The following is a 17,760-nucleotide window of genomic DNA, read 5'->3' on the forward strand; positions in this document are numbered from 1 at the left end:
ATAATGATAAGTAGATAATGTTGAATAAAATAAACAAAGATTCAAGCACAAAAGAAAAAGGATAACTTAATCAATTTAGAAAAAACCAAAGTTCTGATACCAAATGATGTGAATATAAAGAGAAAGATATCTCAAGAACCCACAACGATTGGAAGAAGAAAGAAAGAAAGAACTAAATCGATAAGATTGATGGAAAGAACCTCGACCCAATGCTTAGGAAAGCATGAACCTTGGTATAGAAGATAGACGTCGCAACCTTGGGATGGAGGTTAATAAGTCTTCGACCGCCACAAGGAAAATGCCTTGATAAGTTCTAATCCAATGAAGAACCAACAAGTGAGAGCCTCACCGTGCTTTAGATTGAAAAATATGTCAAAGATACATGTGTAGCCATTACCCCCTTTATTTATAGCTATAAGGTGATCAAAAAACCCTAAAACGCCAAAAGAAAGCCTATTTAGTAAAGGCCTATGTAGACTACTTAGCTATTTTAAGCTTATGACTTTATTACAACCTAAATAAAAGTAGAAATTGAGTCTAAATTGAGCCTACATATCTATACTACATAGACATGAGACTTAAGTGCTAATTAAGCTCATCTAAGGCTTGAATTAGGTTAACTATGTCGAATGACTTGCACTTGGTCAAAACTTCTTTAATGGTAGCTTTGGCCTTCACATCTTCAATTAGTACATTAAGTGCTTCCTTCACTTTCTAGCCTTAGCCCTTGTAATTGGGCCCCCATTGATGCATAATGGATCATCATTAATATCTAGAGTGGATTGACCATGATCCATATCGTTAGCTTGTTGCTCTCTTTCTTTACCTCCACAGTTTGCCCTCTAGGAAAGGGAGAAAATGAAGGAAACCCTCATTCATGCTTTGGTATGAAGAAGAAGGTGAGGCTATAGGATTAGCCTAACTTAAAGATATTATCAAACATCAAAAAGAGGGAGATTGTTGGTGCAGCATCCCTTGGGTCAAGGTTGATCAGGTTGACTAAGCTTGAGTTGGCTTATGCTTCAGTCTTGATGTTTGAATTTCGATGTTTGATAATATATGGAGATTACAATGGAAATTATCCATTTATGGAGATTGGTCAAGTAGGTCAAGGTTGACTTGGATTTTATCTTCTACCAACCTTCTCGTTGACTTGCCAATCAAGTATCTAGTCAACCTTAACATACTTGACCAATCTTCACAAATGTATAATTGTCACTGCAATATCTATATATTGTCAAACATTGAAACCCAAACAACAAGACTCAAGCTTGAGCCAACTCAATCTTAGTCCACCTAGTCAACCTTAACCCAAGGGATATTGCACCAACAATCTCCTTCTTTTTGATATTTGATAATACCTTTAAGTTAGGCTAATCTCATAGCCTCACCTTCTTCATGCCAAACCTTGAATGAGGGTTTCCTTCATTTTCTCCCTTTTCTAGAGGGCAAACTCCCCCTTTGGGTAATGAAGACCTAACTTAAACTCTACATTCTCCTACTTTAGCACATATCAAAACTCTTCTCCATAAGAGTTATCATAGTTGTTTACAGCCTTACTCGTTGTTCACAACACTACAATGAAGGTCTCATACCCTTCATTTCTCCAATGCACACAATTGAGCATTAACCACTTCACAATGCTCCTCCTAGAGCATTCATCACAACGAAGGTTTTACTTCCTTCCAAAGTTTTGTAAAAAAATAATTTTCATGTCTTTAAAGAGTGGCTTCCCCTAAAAACAATCTTCAAACTTCTATCATTGAACCAACAATGACTTGGAATTCCTAAGACTTTATGAAACCCACAAGTTTGAAGTTTCGAGGTTCAAATATCAATATTTGAATGCAAACCTCATCCTAAACTTCAACTTAGTCTACTTTTAACCAAACCGTTCTTGTTTCAACAAGAATATCACCCTTAAATATATATAAATATATTTCAAAGTGTTTGGAATGGTTAATGAGACTAAAAATGACTTAAAGTCCTGAAATCAGACTTCTACAGCTAAAATCAATCGATTTAAGTTGAGACTCAATCGATTGAAGTCATTCAATCGATCAATTGATCAATCCAGGCAGGGTTGAATCGATCGACTGATAGATTCCAGGAGCCTATTCTCATGAAAAATCCATCTCAATTGATCGGTTGATCAATAAAGCCTTTTCAATCGATCGACTAATCGATTGGGTTTCTGATTTCTTGAAATCAAATTTCAGTCAAAATTTAGAAACTTCTAAAAAATTCTAAAAATCATGAAAATTCTTGTAAATCTTATTTAAGATGTATAGTAACAAGGAAAAATAGTTTTCTAAGAAAATACATCCTATTTTTAAAGATTGACACAAACTTGAAAACTTCAATGCTTTTTTCTAGTTTATGTCTAACTTTTTAATGGTGATTACTATTAAAAGATAACTTTCACCAAGGTTTTCCAAAGTATATTTAGAATGATTTTCAAAACCAATTTCCAACCATATTCTTTGGGCTAAATGCACATAACTTGTACATTACCTTTTTAAATGATTGGATAACACATAACTATATGTTTTGATAAAATTAAAGACTCAAAAAGATGCACTAAATCAGCATCTTGAGTTTTGTTCATCATCCTAATTGTTAGTTAGAGCCCTAGAGCCAATCATTTGATGATTGTTGTATAGACTCACTGTATCATATTCTTATATATAAAGACATTTGTTTTTTTTTGTTATTATGCTTACTTGTATTGGTGCCAAATAAACTAAGTATAATAGCATCCTTGAATAGAGGGTTCTCACCTATATCACTCGGTTAGTTGAACCGATAGTGAGATGATATAGGGAACACTACTCTTAATCATTCCTAGTCGAGTATTAACATTCAGGGACAATGTTAATGCGATGAGACTAGCATGTAGGTCAACTCGATGACTTGATCTCGCAAGTCATGGATATAGAGATATCAAGTTGACACATGGGTATGCATTGGAGAATGTATACTGAATAACCCGCCATGAGAAAGTATCATGGATCGTTATATGAGTGTCATATACTTTCTCATGTGGCTATTAGTATGACTACTAGTCCTTGGACCTAAAGTCACCATGGATCCCTACATAAGGAGTTACGTACTTTGGCTTTGTCAAACGTCACCCGTAACTGGGTAGACTATAAAGGCGATTACTAGGTATGTAACGAATTATGCAGAGGGATGTGAGTGATGTCGATGGGATCTATCCCTCCTATATGACGGGAGCGACATCGATATTCTTGATAGAGTGAGACCACGAAGTGCATGTCCATGCCCAAATAAGTCAATGTGAGATATTGAGCTCATTTGATCGAGTTGGTCTACTTGGAGTTCAAGATTTAGATTGATTAGAGGATGACACGGTCTATGCCTCACATTGATCAATCTAGATGTCTAGGATAGAAGGACACTTGTCATATATTGTGAGGAGTCACAATTAGTAGTCACAAGGTGATGTTGGATCTAAACATTCTTGTAACTTGGGTAGTAATGATGTGTTGTTAGATACCGCTCATTACTTATGCTTCTAAATGGGTTTAGGAGCATTGCCAACATTACAAGAACCTATAGGGTCACACACAAAGGGCAATTAGATGGAGATTAGGTTCATTTGATGAACCTAAATAATTAGGTTCATATTATGAACCAAATTAGATTAAGAGTAATCCAAATTGAGCTAATTGAGTTGGACTCAATTTGGTTCATGTGTTAAGTGAGTCTAATTTGGACTTAGACTCATTTAATTAATTTAATTCAATGAATAGAGATTCATTAAATTAAAATTGACTTGAACCAAAGGTTAGATTTGATCAACCAATGGAGAGAAGTGGTCAAGTTTGACTTGACCCAAGTAGGAAGATGAAGAGTTAAGTTTTGACTTGACTTTTACTTGACCAATGCCACATCATCAAGACTTCTTCATTTGGTCAAGTTTGACTTGACCAAATGTCACCTCATGGAGGAGATCAAGAGACTTGACTCTTGATATTCCATGGGGGTTACAAGCCTTGAAGTGGCCGACCACTTTTAGTGTTGAATGAGATTGATTTTTTCATTCAAGGCATTCATTCCATCTTCTTCCTCTTGCTTTCAATTTTCTTCTCCCTCTCCTCTCTTGGCCGAACACTTCATAGGTGCTAGCACACCTTTTGTTTGGCCTCTCCATCTCTTGCTTGTGTGGATACACATAGAGAAGTGTCTACTTTGACACTTTCGAGATCCGGCGAACCGAGGACTAGCGGGATTGCGAAGGGCTTCGCATCAATGGTAAAATTCCTTCTCCTAGTGTAGATCTAGGCTTTAGTAAACTCGTACATGAAATTTTGTTTTATAAACTTCGCTCGGATCCGGTGGCATGCAAGATTCGGGGTTTCCACAACGCGAAAAAGTTATTTTTTCGGCCCGAAAAACCCAACACTAATATCCCACTTGTATCTAATGTATACTAAAATGCATACATGTCAACTTATGATCTTTATGGGATGTGGATTTTGGTTTTACCCTAAACTAGGGATCATGCATATCTATATAGACATTTTAATTTATGAACATCCACCTAGGATGTCAATTGTTGATAAAATCCTTTACCATTTGTTGATAAATGTCATTGTCCTTACAAGGAATTTAAAATAATACATGATGATTTATGGCATACATCAAAAAGAATAATTTTCAAAAGAAAATATACTATTGCTATATGATGTATGTATGACATGACATGATATTTTGTTTGTTTTTTATAATAAACATGAATGCAAAATATGATGTAATGGCATATGATGGGCAAACAATCATGGAAAATGAGCATAAATAAGTATACCTAGATTATCTATCTAAGTATCACTAAATCTTTGTTAAATTAAATGAAATCATCCTAGATTGCCCCTTTTTCCTAAGAAAATGTCAAACTCCCAACTTGACATTTCTTTTAATTCTCCTTTTTTGTGTCAATTTAAATTAAGTCCAATTCCTCAAATTTTTGAAATATTTACTCTTCTAAAGAGTAATCAAGATAATCAATTTCATTTTCAAGGAATATAACTACCTTGAAAATGCTCTCCAAGTGTCAACTTCATCATGGTTGGGTTAACTACCCTTCCAATTAGAGTTAACACTCTCTAACCTATCTATGAGTTGACACTCTCTAACTTCATTGGCAAAGTGCAATGAACTCCGAAATTGAATCTATGTATTCTAATCAGGTCTGGAAGCTTGTAGAACCACCAAATGGTGTAATAGCCATTGGATATAAATGGGTCTACAAAAGAAAAAGAGGGATAGATGAGAAGGTGAAAACCTTCAAAGCAAGTCTTGTTGCAAAAAGGTATACTAAAAAAGAGGGAATCGAGTATGAGGAAACATTTTCGTCGGTAGTCATGATCAAGTATATCCGGATTCTTTTATCTATTGCTGCTCATATGGATTATGAGGTTTGGCAAATGCATGTCAAGACAGTTTTTCTTAACGGAAGTCTTGAAGAAAATATCTATATGAGGCAACCAGAGGAATTCATTGCGAAGGGAAAAGAGCATCTTGTATGTAAGCTCAATCGGTCCATTTATGGACTGAAGCAAGCTTTGAGATCTTGGAACATCTGATTTGATGAAGTGATCCAGTCTTATGGATTTATTCAGTGTTCGGATGAGTCTTGTGTATACAAGAAAAGTGACGGAAACGTGGTGGTATTTCATGTACTATACGTAGATGATATTTTGCTCATTGGTAGCAATATCAAAGTGTTGTCAAACGTAAGGGTATGGTTGTCTAAGCAATTCGATATGAAGGACTTGGGAGAATGTGTACATATTCTTGGGATTAAAGTAATAAGGGATCGCAAGAAAAGAATGTTGTGCTTATCCCAAGCTTCATACATCGATATTATCCTAGCTCGTTTTAGTATGCAAAACTCCAAGAAAGGTTTGTTACCTTTTTGGCATGGAGTACCTTTATCTAAAGAGATGTGTCCTAAAACATCAAAGGAGATAGAGGAGATGAAGGCAGTTCCTTATGCTTTGGCTGTAGGAACCCTAATGTATGCAATGCTATGTACGAGATCGGATATCTGTTTTGTCGTGGGCATGGTTAGCATATATCAAAGTAATCCAGGACAGGGACATTGGACTGCCGTAAAGCATATATTAAAGTATCTGAGAAGGACTAGAGATTATATGTTGGTTTACCAAGCAGATGATTCTTTTTATAAAAATTTCTTAGGAAAGAATTAATATAATTATTTTTAGAAAATTTCTAAGAAAGAATCAACATAATTCTTTTTTGAAAATTCTCTAATTCTGTTGAGAAAAAATCTCTCCTTTTTTTTCTTTCTTTCTTTTCTTTTCTCTTCCTATTCTTTTCTTTTTCTTTTGGTGTGGCTGGCCCCTTGCTTGGGCACCAAGAAAGGCTTGGTCGGCCCCTTTCTTGGGTAGGAAACAAAATCAAACAAGTGAATGTGAGGCTATGTAGAGGCTACAACCGAGACTGAGAGGAGGAATTGATTTTGACCTCCTGATGGACTTGAGCTTCCTGTGTTCGACCCGAACACCCAACTGAAGTTCATCAATAATAACTCATACCACTAAAGATTTATTATTGAACTATCGCACCAATCTCATATTACAATATGGGCTCCTTCTTATCATGAGTACGTTAATCTCCCTGTGTTTAAGATATCATATGTCTGTCAATTAAATGAGTTACTAACAACTCAATTAATTAACATCTAACTCCAAGAGTAGTACCACTCAACCTTATTATCATGTCGGACTAAGTCCACCTGCAGGATTTACATGATAATCCTTATGAGCTCCTCAAGGGGGCATCATCAACCTAAATAAATAGGACACAGTTTCCTTTTATAATCAACAACACACCATATAAATGGTACTATCTCCCAACTCATCGGGCCTATTGATTTAACGAATAAAGCTCACCCATTGATAAGTCAAAGAAATAAATACTAAGTATACATGCTTGTTATTATATCAGGATTAAGAGAACACACATCCATAATAACAGAGGTTCTGTTCTTTTATGCAGTCAGTATAAATCGAACAACCTTAAATGGTCTTGCTCAATACACACATAGTGTACTAGTGTAATTTTATAGTCAAGACAGACTAATACCAAATTACACTACAATTGTTCCAATGGTTTATCCCTATCCATTTTGGTTATGAGCTACTATTTATAATTTATAAGAAACTAATAACATGATCTTCTGTATGGCACCACACACCATGTTATCTACAATATAAATTAAATAGACAACTGCATTAACATATAAATATAAAATACAACATTTGATCAAAGTGATTCTCATTTCAAAATATAAATGTTCATACAAAAAGCTAGGTTTTTAGTATACATTCTAACAACCACCTCATGTGATATATCAAAATCACGCTCTTTGAGGAGTAAGATATTTCAACACCCTCTTACCAAAGGCTCTTATTATGGAGGGAGGTTTCATCATAGAAGATATAAAGTGAAGTATCACTCTCCCCATCTTCATCTTCTTGGAAGTTCTTCTAGGCGGTCGAAGACGATTCAGATTGAGCTTCCAATTATAGGCCCCATGAAAATCTGCACACCCAAAGAAAGAGAACACCTCCTGTACAAGGGAAAGATAAGAAAGAGATATAAAAATATTAGGTTTAACAAAGCATGTATCAAATGATGAATCACATCCAATTAAACCAATGGCAGGTACCTCTATGAAGTTTTATAAAAGATCACTAGTGATATTTACTTTGCATTGCTGAGAGGTACCTAAAAGTTCTAAATAAGTAGATGTGACTCCTTCTAGATCTTGTAGTGTCTCTAGCTTTGGCTCAAGTGGTGGTGCCTCTAAAGAAGATGATTCTTGGGACTCTGCCTCTATTACAAAAGTCCCTCCACATATATCATCAACCAATTTCATTCTTACAAATTTCATAGTATCAATTGGTTACGTGATCAAAGGAGGTGATTCTTGAGATGTTGCTTCCACAACACAGCTCCCTAAACTTCCTTGCACAACTTCATCAAAAGCAGGCCAAAGGGAAGGCTCCTCTTGATTATTGACAATAGGAGGTGTTGGAATTAGAGCAGTGCACTCCTCTGTCAGATTCTCTATTTCATTTGCCCCAAGCTCATTTACATTATCATCATTCATCACTAGTTGAGCCTAGGAGGCTTTGAAGCTTTCCCAATTTCCTATAATATATCTTCCAAGGTGTGGGATGAAGCTTCTATATCCTGTTTCTGATTCTCATATTCATATATAATGCTCATCTGAGGGCCCTCCCAAGTTGAGAGTAGAGTTGGTGCTTCAGTGTAAGATGAGTCTACATTGTTGCTTTTAATCATTTACTTCATATCCATGAGTATTTGAGTTTGACAGGCCAAAATTTCTCCTGCCATCATTTCCAATCTATCCTCTTGATATGATGATTGAACTTCCATTGTCAAGCTAAAATAATTCTCCCTTCCTTCTTGTTGATTATTTTCAAAAAAAAATTAGGGATTCCTCTAGCAAGATATTTGATAATATGAATTTGAATAGGTCATTTTATTGAACTTTCTGTCAAGTTCTTCTAATAATTTCTCCAAATTATTTATCCTTAAACAAGTTGTAATGGAATGCCCCGTTACTTTACAAACCTCACAATAACCTTACTCCAGCCACTGATTGTAGTTGGGATGGGAACCCCACAAAGAATGGTCAAATAGTGATTGATAAGTATTCTCCACATGGCCTATTGCAAAACAAATATCATAAAAGATAATATAAGAATTCACGTTTGTATTTTGGTTGAACCTATGAATTAGGATAAACAACTTTGCCTTCAAGGAGTCCATGTTTATCTGAAGGGGAATGCGTTAGAAACAGATGGACAATAAGCAATAAAATTAAGGAAAATAGCAAGAAAGAAAATGTAGGAAAGAAAATAAAATGCAGAAAATGAAATATCATGTAAAGATGAGAAATAAGGCATAAATAATAATGAATGAAAGAATAAGGGATAGAGAATGAAGGTGTAAGAATAAATGGTAATGAATAAAGAATAAAAAAATTAAATAATTAACGAATTGTCTAGACAAACTCTAATGTAAACTAGTTAGATTTAAGCACTCAATCTTTAGCAACGGTGTCAAAAACTTGATGTGTGTACTGCAAGCACACAATCATCGTCAAGTTGATCCCACAAGAACTGAGGATCAAATATTGATTGGTTTTACACTTCGAATTAAGCTAGACAACAATTAAGAATCGTTTGTTTTGGGTTTTCAACTAAGACGTGAAAAATAATAGAAAAGAAAGATAACTGAGGAAGTCTTTAGTTCGGAAGATATTCTAGGCCGTGAGTTTCATTGTGATAGTGAATGTTGTTCTATGAATTCGCCCATTCCAGTTTTCCACTTGTATGTTTATATGATAGTCTAAATTACTACCGAATATCACCCTTTGACGGTGTATCGGAGTACTTCCCCTACTAGTAACCAAGTATGTCATCAAGTAAAGTAGTAACTTAGAGAGTTCAGGATTTTAGTAGAGTACCTCCTATCACAAGGCCTCCCCTCGGGTGTACATCTTTAGATTACGTAGGTCACTTGTGTAGCATATGATTAGGGAAAGCCCATTAGGTCAAGTGATAGAGTTATCCATACATTGAATTGTTCTCCCTTAGGAGGTTACGTTCCATATAGAAGGATAGTTATTTTAGATACTCAATGTTAAACAAGTATCCTAAGGCCATACAGAGCTATATTGATGTATGCCCAATGGCTGAAGCTAGGAGAGATCAGTTATCACATCTGGAAGGCCCAATTAAATGACTGCGGGCAAAGTGTTTCAAGGAAGTACTAAATGGGAAGAACGCTAATCAAAGAACATTGGGTGGACTATGAACAAGGAGAGACCAAGATAATCCCAACTGCTAGTCGTGGCCTAATCCACATAATCGGGTATAACCATCCATGACTCGGTCGCGCTTAACGGAAGAATGATAATAAGCATGGGAACTTGTTCAAGGACTTTCTGAACTTATCGAGTTTACTCTCGTGGCGTTCAACCATCGAAACTTATCATCCCGGGTGTGGCATTTCTTTCCTTCGTAGGCTTGGTGTTGGGTTCTTTGGGCCGCGAAAACCGCTTTTCGCGTCGCGGAAACCCCGAATCACCCAAGGCCAACGGATCCGTGCAAGGAAAACCGAACAAAAATATGAGTACGAGTTTCAAAGACTCTAGATCTACACTAGATGAGAGTTATACCTTCAAAGCATGCCCTTTCGCGTTCCCGCTCGTCCAAGGAATTTCCGGATCTCTAGAGTATCAAAATAGATACTCCTCTAGAAGTATCCACACGAACACGTAGGTGGAGAAAACACACAAAAAGGTGTGCTAGCACCTTGTGTGGTCACGGCAAGAGGAGGAAAGGGAGAGAGCTCTCTTGAGGAAGAAGAAGAAGAAATAATGCCTTTAATGAAAATCAAATTTCATTCACCACTTTTGTGTGGTCGGCCACTCCATGGAGTGTAACTCCCATTCCACATTAATCACAATTAATGTGAAGTCATTAAGAGGTGTTTTGTAACTCCTATGATGTGGCACATCATGAAGATGTGGACCATTACCATTGGTCCACATCTTGCCACCTCACAATGATGTGGCAAATGAGTAACCTCCACTCATTTAATGTGGCCAACCCACATTAAATGCAATGGAGGCTTGTAACCTCCATGAGGTGGAAAAACAAGATGATGTGGAACAACACTATTGGTCCACATCTTGCCACCTCACTCATGATGTAGCAAAGAGTCAAGTCAAACTTGACTCTTCCTCTTCCTCTCTAGTCAAGTCAAACTTGACTCAATCTCTCTCATGGTTGATCTAATCTAACCATTTGATTCAAGCCAACTTAATATAATGAATCTAATTCATTAAATTAAATTGATCTAATGAGTCATAATCTAAATTAGACTCATTAAATACATGAATCAACTTGAGTCTAACTCAATTAGCCCAATTTGGATTACTCTTAATCCAATTTGATTCATCAAATGAATCTAATCCTCTTGGTTCATCATATGAACCAAATCTCCATCTAAATGTCCTAAGTGTGTGACCCTATAGGTTCTTGTAACGTTGGCAATGCCCTAAACCCATTTAGGAGCATAAGTAATGAGCGGTATCTAGCAACACATCATTACTACCCAAGTTACAAGAAATGTCGAGATCCAACATCACCTTGTGACTACTAATTGTGACTCCTCACAATATGTGACATTGTCCTTCTATCCTAGACATCTAGATTGATCAATGTGAGGCATAGACCGTGTCATCCTCTAATCAATCTAAATCTTGAACTCCAAGTAGACTCACTCGATCAAATGAGCTCAACATCTAATGTTGACTCATTTGGGCATGGCCATGCACTTCGTGGTCTAATTCTATCAAGAATATTGATGTCGCTCCCGTCATATGGGAGGGATAGATCCCATCTACATCACTCACATCCCTCTGCATAATTTGTTACATACCCAGTAATCGCCTTTATAGTCCACCCTGTTACGGGTGACGTTTGACGAAACCAAAGTACATAACTCCTTATGTAGGGATCCATGGTGACTTCAGGTCAAAGGACTAATAGTCATACTAATAGCCACATGAGAAAGTATATGACACTCATATAACGATCCATGATACTTTCTCATGGCGGGTCATTCAGTATACATTCTCTAATGCATACCCATGTGTCAGCTTGATATCTCTATATCCATGACTTGTGAGATCAAGTCATCGAGCTGACCTACATGCTAGTCTTATTGTATTAACATTATCCCTGATTGTTAATACTCGACTAGGAATGATTTAGAGTAGTGTTCCCTATATCATCTCACTATCGATTCAACCAATCGATTGATATAGGTAAGAACCTTCTACTCAAGGACGTTACTATACTTATTTTATCTGGCACTAATACAAATAAGCATAATAACCAAAAAACCAAATGCCTTAATATATATATACAAGAATATGATATACATGAGTCCATATAATCATCAAATGATTGGCTCTAGGGCTCTAACTAACACTTGGTTCGTGCCAGTTCTTGGTTGCGGGTAGACTCACACTCTTGTCATCTAGTTCTTGGGGCTCTATCCACCTTTGTCTCGAGTTCCATCACATTTGTTGGTGGAATTTGTATCATTTGGTATCAGAGCTTCGGTTCAAAGGCAAGTGCAAATCTATCTTTACTTGTTGTTCAACCAAAAGCAAAAAAAAAAAATGTGAAAAAAAAGAAGAGAGCGCAATGAAAAGACAAAAAAAAGAAGAAAGTGCAAAAAAAAAACTACTTGTGTGAATCGAAGTAAATTGTCTTTAACAATCCCTTTCTTGTTTTCCTTACTCTCAAACTTCTACTCTTTCATTTTCTCTTAAAATTTTGCTATCATAAGTTTTGGTGGTATCTTTTGAATTGCTATGTGATATTCTGATTTGTTCTAGAGTTTGATTAAGAACTAAGAGATATCATCAATTGAGAGCTTACCACCCAAACGTGAGTTGAGTGTTTGTGAGATTTTCTTTCATTTTGCATCCATGTCCAACAACCGGAGGATGGATTAAATGAGGGGAGTAGGCCACTTCCGAACACACAACAACAAGCATTGATGGGGGAGATGCAGCGAATGATGAGGGCGGAATTAGAATCTTTCCATGAGAGGTTGGATCAGGTGGAGGATGGGATACCAAGAAGACATCAACAAGACCGTATTACTAGACCACAATGAAGACATGCCCAAGGGATTGATGTCGAAGAAGATGAAGAGGTCATTGTGGAAGACTTTGATGAGCAAAACTACAATCGGGGCAGGATTGGATATCGAGGAGATTAAAATGGAACTAGAAAAAACAATGATTTAGGAGGCATTAAGATGAAGATTCCAACCTTCCAAGGGAGAAATGACCCAGAAGCTTACTTGGAATGGGAAACTAAGATGGAAACGGTGTTTGACTATCATGAATTCTCAGAGTTTAAAAAGGTGAAGTTAGCTGCAATTGAATTTACTAATTACGCTATTATTTGGTGGGATCAAGTGGTGATGACTCGGAGAGGGAATATGATAAAGAAACCTTGTAAATAGATCGCCTTGAAATTCATCTTGGGGAAGGGTATTGACGCCACACTCAAGCAAGATGAGAAGGTGAGTGATAAGTCATGGAGTTTTGAACGCCACAAGTTTCCTTAATAAGATCGAAATTAGTTCTTTGCCTAAGAACAAGAAGGAAGCTCTCACAAAAGAGAAACTCAAATTTTCATTCAAACTTACATGATTTATCATACAAGAGTTCTCCTATTTAACATCCCTTAAGATCCACTATACACTAATTATGCAATAAATATCATGCTTGCATGCATGAGTTTTATTATCCACTAATGCAACCACTAATCCCTAATACTAGCTTAATGCAACCATGCATGCATGGTATTTGTTATACTAGCTTAGGAACTCTCAAAAATGCATTAAAAACCCACAAAGGACATCAAAAGTCACTTTAGAAACCCCCCCCCCCCCCATGCATGCACACGAAAATGGTCCTCATGTTGGTCCAATTTCACTTTCAAATTGAAGGAATGTGATCCACTTAGTTGTTGCCTCTATTATGCATTGATCCTCCTTTTCCTTGAGCCTCATTATTAAGCCTTCCAAAGCTTGCTTCATTCTCTTAGTCTTGGACCTTGTCATGGGTCCCCCAATTCCCTTCAATGCCTCTTCTTGGCTCACATCATTCCCTCCTTCTTTAGGTGAATTCGTCCTCGAATTTAGGTCTTCATCTCCTACATCAAAAGGACTCAAATCAGCCACATTAAATGTTGCACTAACACCATACTCACCGGGCAAATCAATTTTGTAAGCATTGTCATTAATTCTTTCCAACACTTGGAAGGTCCATCTCCTCTTGGTTGAAGCTTTGATTTCCTTTGGGTAGGAAACCGTTCCTTCCTCATATGAACCCACACCCAATCACCGGGTTCAAGGACCACTCTTTTTCTCCCTTTATTGGCTCGATTTGCATATTGCTCCATTTTCTTCTCAATTTGAGCTTTAACTTGCTCATGAAACTTCTTCACATATTCTGCCTTTGTTTTGCCATCCTTGTGAACTAAAGAAGAAGTGTTAGGTAAAGGAAGCAAATCAAGAGGTGTTAGTGGATTGAACCCATAAACAATCTCAAAAGGAGAAAATTGAGTAGTAGAATGGACCGCCCTATTATAAGAAAATTCAACATGAGGTAAACATTCTTCCCAAGACTTAATGTTCTTCTTAATAATTGCTCTAAGAAGAGTAGAAAGTGTCCTATTTACCACCCCAGTCTGGCCGTCAGTTTGTGGGTGGCATGTGGTGGAGAAAAGAAGCTTTGTTCCCAGCTTGTTCCATAATGTCCTCCAAAAATGGCTTAAAAATTTGGTGTCACGATCTGAAACAATGCTCCTAGGCATGCCATGAAGTCTTACCACCTCTTTGAAAAACAAATCTGCCACATGAGTTGCATCATCCACCTTGTGGCAAGGTATGAAGTGTGCCATCTTGGAGAATCTATCAACTACCACAAAAATGGAGTCCTTACCTTTTTGAGTACGTGGTAGCCCTAAAACAAAATCCATAGACAAATCAGTCAAAGGAAAATTAGGAATAGGCAAAGGCGTGTAAAGTCCATGAGGTAATGTCTTAGATTTTGCTTTTCTACACACAATGCACCGTGCACAAAATTTCTACACATCGTGTTTCATGTGTGGCCAATGAAAATGTTCAAGCAACATTTCTAAGGTCTTTTGAACCCCAAAGTGTCCCATTAAACCCCCCTCATGTGCTTCCCTAACTGGCAATTTACGCATCGATCCTCTAGGCACACAAAGTCTGTTATTTTTAAACAAGTAGTTGTCATGCCTAACAAACCCATTTTGTGATTTCTTTTCACATGCAGCATATAATTGGGAAAACTCATTATCATGTACATACAATTCCTTAATATGTTCAAAGCCAAGCAATTTAGTTTCAAGTGTAGCTAACAAATTATACCTTCTTGAAAGTGCATCTGCTACAACATTTACCTTTCCTTGCTTATGCTTAATCACATAAGGAAATTGTTCAAGAAATTCAACCCATTTGGCATGCCTTTTGTTGAGCTTCCCTTGCCCTTTCAAATACTTCAAAGATTCATGATCACTATGAATGATAAATTCTTTAGGCAAAAGATAATGCTGCCATGTTTGCAATGCTCTAACAAGGGCATACAATTCTATGTCATAAGTGGAATAGTTGAGGGTGGCACCACTTAATTTCTCACTAAAATATGCAATGGGATGACCATCTTGAAGTAAAACAGCCCCAATACCCACATGAGATGCATCACATTCAATTTCAAATGATTTGGAAAAATCAGGTAAAGCAAGAATGGGTGCATGTGTGAGTTTATCCTTAAGTGTTTGAAATGCATTTTCTTGATTCTCTCCCCATCTAAAACCCATATTTTTCTTAACAATTTCATTTAGGGGTGCTGCCACTGTGCTGAAATCCTTCACAAACCTCCTATAAAAACTTGCCAACCCATGGAAGCTCCTAACCTCACTCACAGTTTTAGGAGTTGGCCAATCTCTAATGGCCTTAACTTTCCCTTCATCAACCTGCACTCCTTTAGAACTTATGACAAAACTGTAACACCCACGAATTTCTTAAGCTAAGTAGGTGAAGATTTCTTTTAGAATAAAAGAAAATAGGATAGAGAAAAATATATATATATATATATATATATAAAAAGAGTTGGTCAAGGATTGAACCTTGAACCTTCTTAAGCTAAGAATTATAGAATTACCACTAGACCATCATGAGTTATTGTTAAATAGAGAATGGATATTGTAGATAAAGATAAAACCATGATTAAGAGAAGAAAGCAAGAAAAAGACAAATTTTCTTCTTCTTATTCTTTTCATTTTCGTGGATGACAAGAGAGAAGGAGAGGAGAGGAAGTAGGGGGATGAATGAAGACATTTCTTCATCATTAAGAGACCTAAAAGATGAGTTAAGAAGAGGGGAAAGCAAAGCCTCTTTTTGCTTCTTACTTCCACCTAGCATAAAGGGAAAAATCAAGAAGAGACTTCATTTTTTCTTCCCTTCCCTCACCTTGCCGTGACCTAGAGCCCCCTCTCTTCTTTCCCAATAATCTAACTAAGGTTTTCTTCCTAAGAAAACCAAACTACAAGGAGGAACCCTCAAGATCTACCTCTCACAAGCAAGAAAAACACAAAGGAGCACTAGGAGGAGGAGCTCTCTTCTTTCTTTTCACAAAGGGTACCTTCTCTTAGGAAAAGACCAAGCAAGAGGATGTGAGTATCCCCTCACCTGTGGTACAAGTGGTTCTATGGTTTTTTTTTGTTTGAGTTTATATGAAATTTTAACCTAGAGTTTTCCTTTAGAAATTTCGGTTATGATGTTTGTGAAGTTTATGGAAGCTTAAAAACCAAAATCCATAGGTTTAAGTTTTCCTCATGATACGTTATGAATGTAACCTTGATACTTCATGCTTGTATAAGGCTTAGGGTTAGGTAATACCCTACCTTAGGGTTTGGCCATGAAGAGGCTTAAAACCTAGGGAAGCTCTATTTAAAAAACTAACATGTCTATGATCTCTTCTATGATGTTATATGAATATTTTTATTGATGTTTATACTTGTATGTTGCTTAGAACTAGTAGACCCCTACTTTAAGGTTTCGGCCATGAAGGGAGTTAATACCTTAAGGAGGCTAAACCTCAAATCTAGCTTGCTTATGTTTTTCTTTATGAAAAGATATGAAAAATGACATAAAGCACTTGGGATTCGTGTTGTTTAGGGTTAGGTTTTTACTTGATAAACTTTCGTCCAACATAAAATGAAAGGCTTAAACAAGCCTAAATTCAACCCTAACATGTTTATGTTCTTCCCCATGATATGCTATGAAATTCATAGGGTACTCACATGCTTGTAAATTCTAGAAGAGGTATTAAGTATGAAGTTTTCCACCATATGTTGTGAATGTTCTCTTGAGGTTTATTACTTGTATGTTGCTTAGAACTAGTAGGACCCTATCACAAGGTTTCGGCCATGTAGGGATTTAAATACCTTAATGAGGCTCAACCTCAAATCTAGCTTGCTTATGTTGTACCTTATGAAAAGATATGAAGATAACATTATGCACTTGAATTTTCAAGTTGCTTAGGGTTATGTTTTTCACATGTTGAACATTCGGCCACCATGAAATGTAGGGCTTAGGCAAGCCTAAATTCAACCCTAGCATGTTTATGTTCCTCTCCATGATATACTATGAAATTTATGGGTACTCACATGTCTAGAATTCATGCTTTGTAGCATTCGGCCACTTACACTTGGTGAACTTAGGAAGCTTGAACTTTAACCTAATATGCTCATGTGAATGCCTATGATAAATGTATGGAAAATTTTATTTAGATTCACATGCTATATGTAACCTAGTTTGGACCTTGTATGTTTCGGCCAAGGTGGGTTTAAAACCCTAGGAAGCATAGAACCTAAAATCACATATGCTTATGATGTTCCTTATATCAAATGTTATGGAAATGAATGTGGGTTCATATGCTTGTATGTTTTCATGAAACCTAAGTGAGCCTATGCATGTTTCGGCCACCCTTAGTGGGTTGAGAATTTAGACTAAGTTATGACTCAATATGTACTTCCCTTGCCATGACATGAA

Source organism: Zingiber officinale, chromosome 8A (assembly GCF_018446385.1).
Source record: "Zingiber officinale cultivar Zhangliang chromosome 8A, Zo_v1.1, whole genome shotgun sequence".
NCBI lineage: Eukaryota > Viridiplantae > Streptophyta > Magnoliopsida > Zingiberales > Zingiberaceae > Zingiber > Zingiber officinale.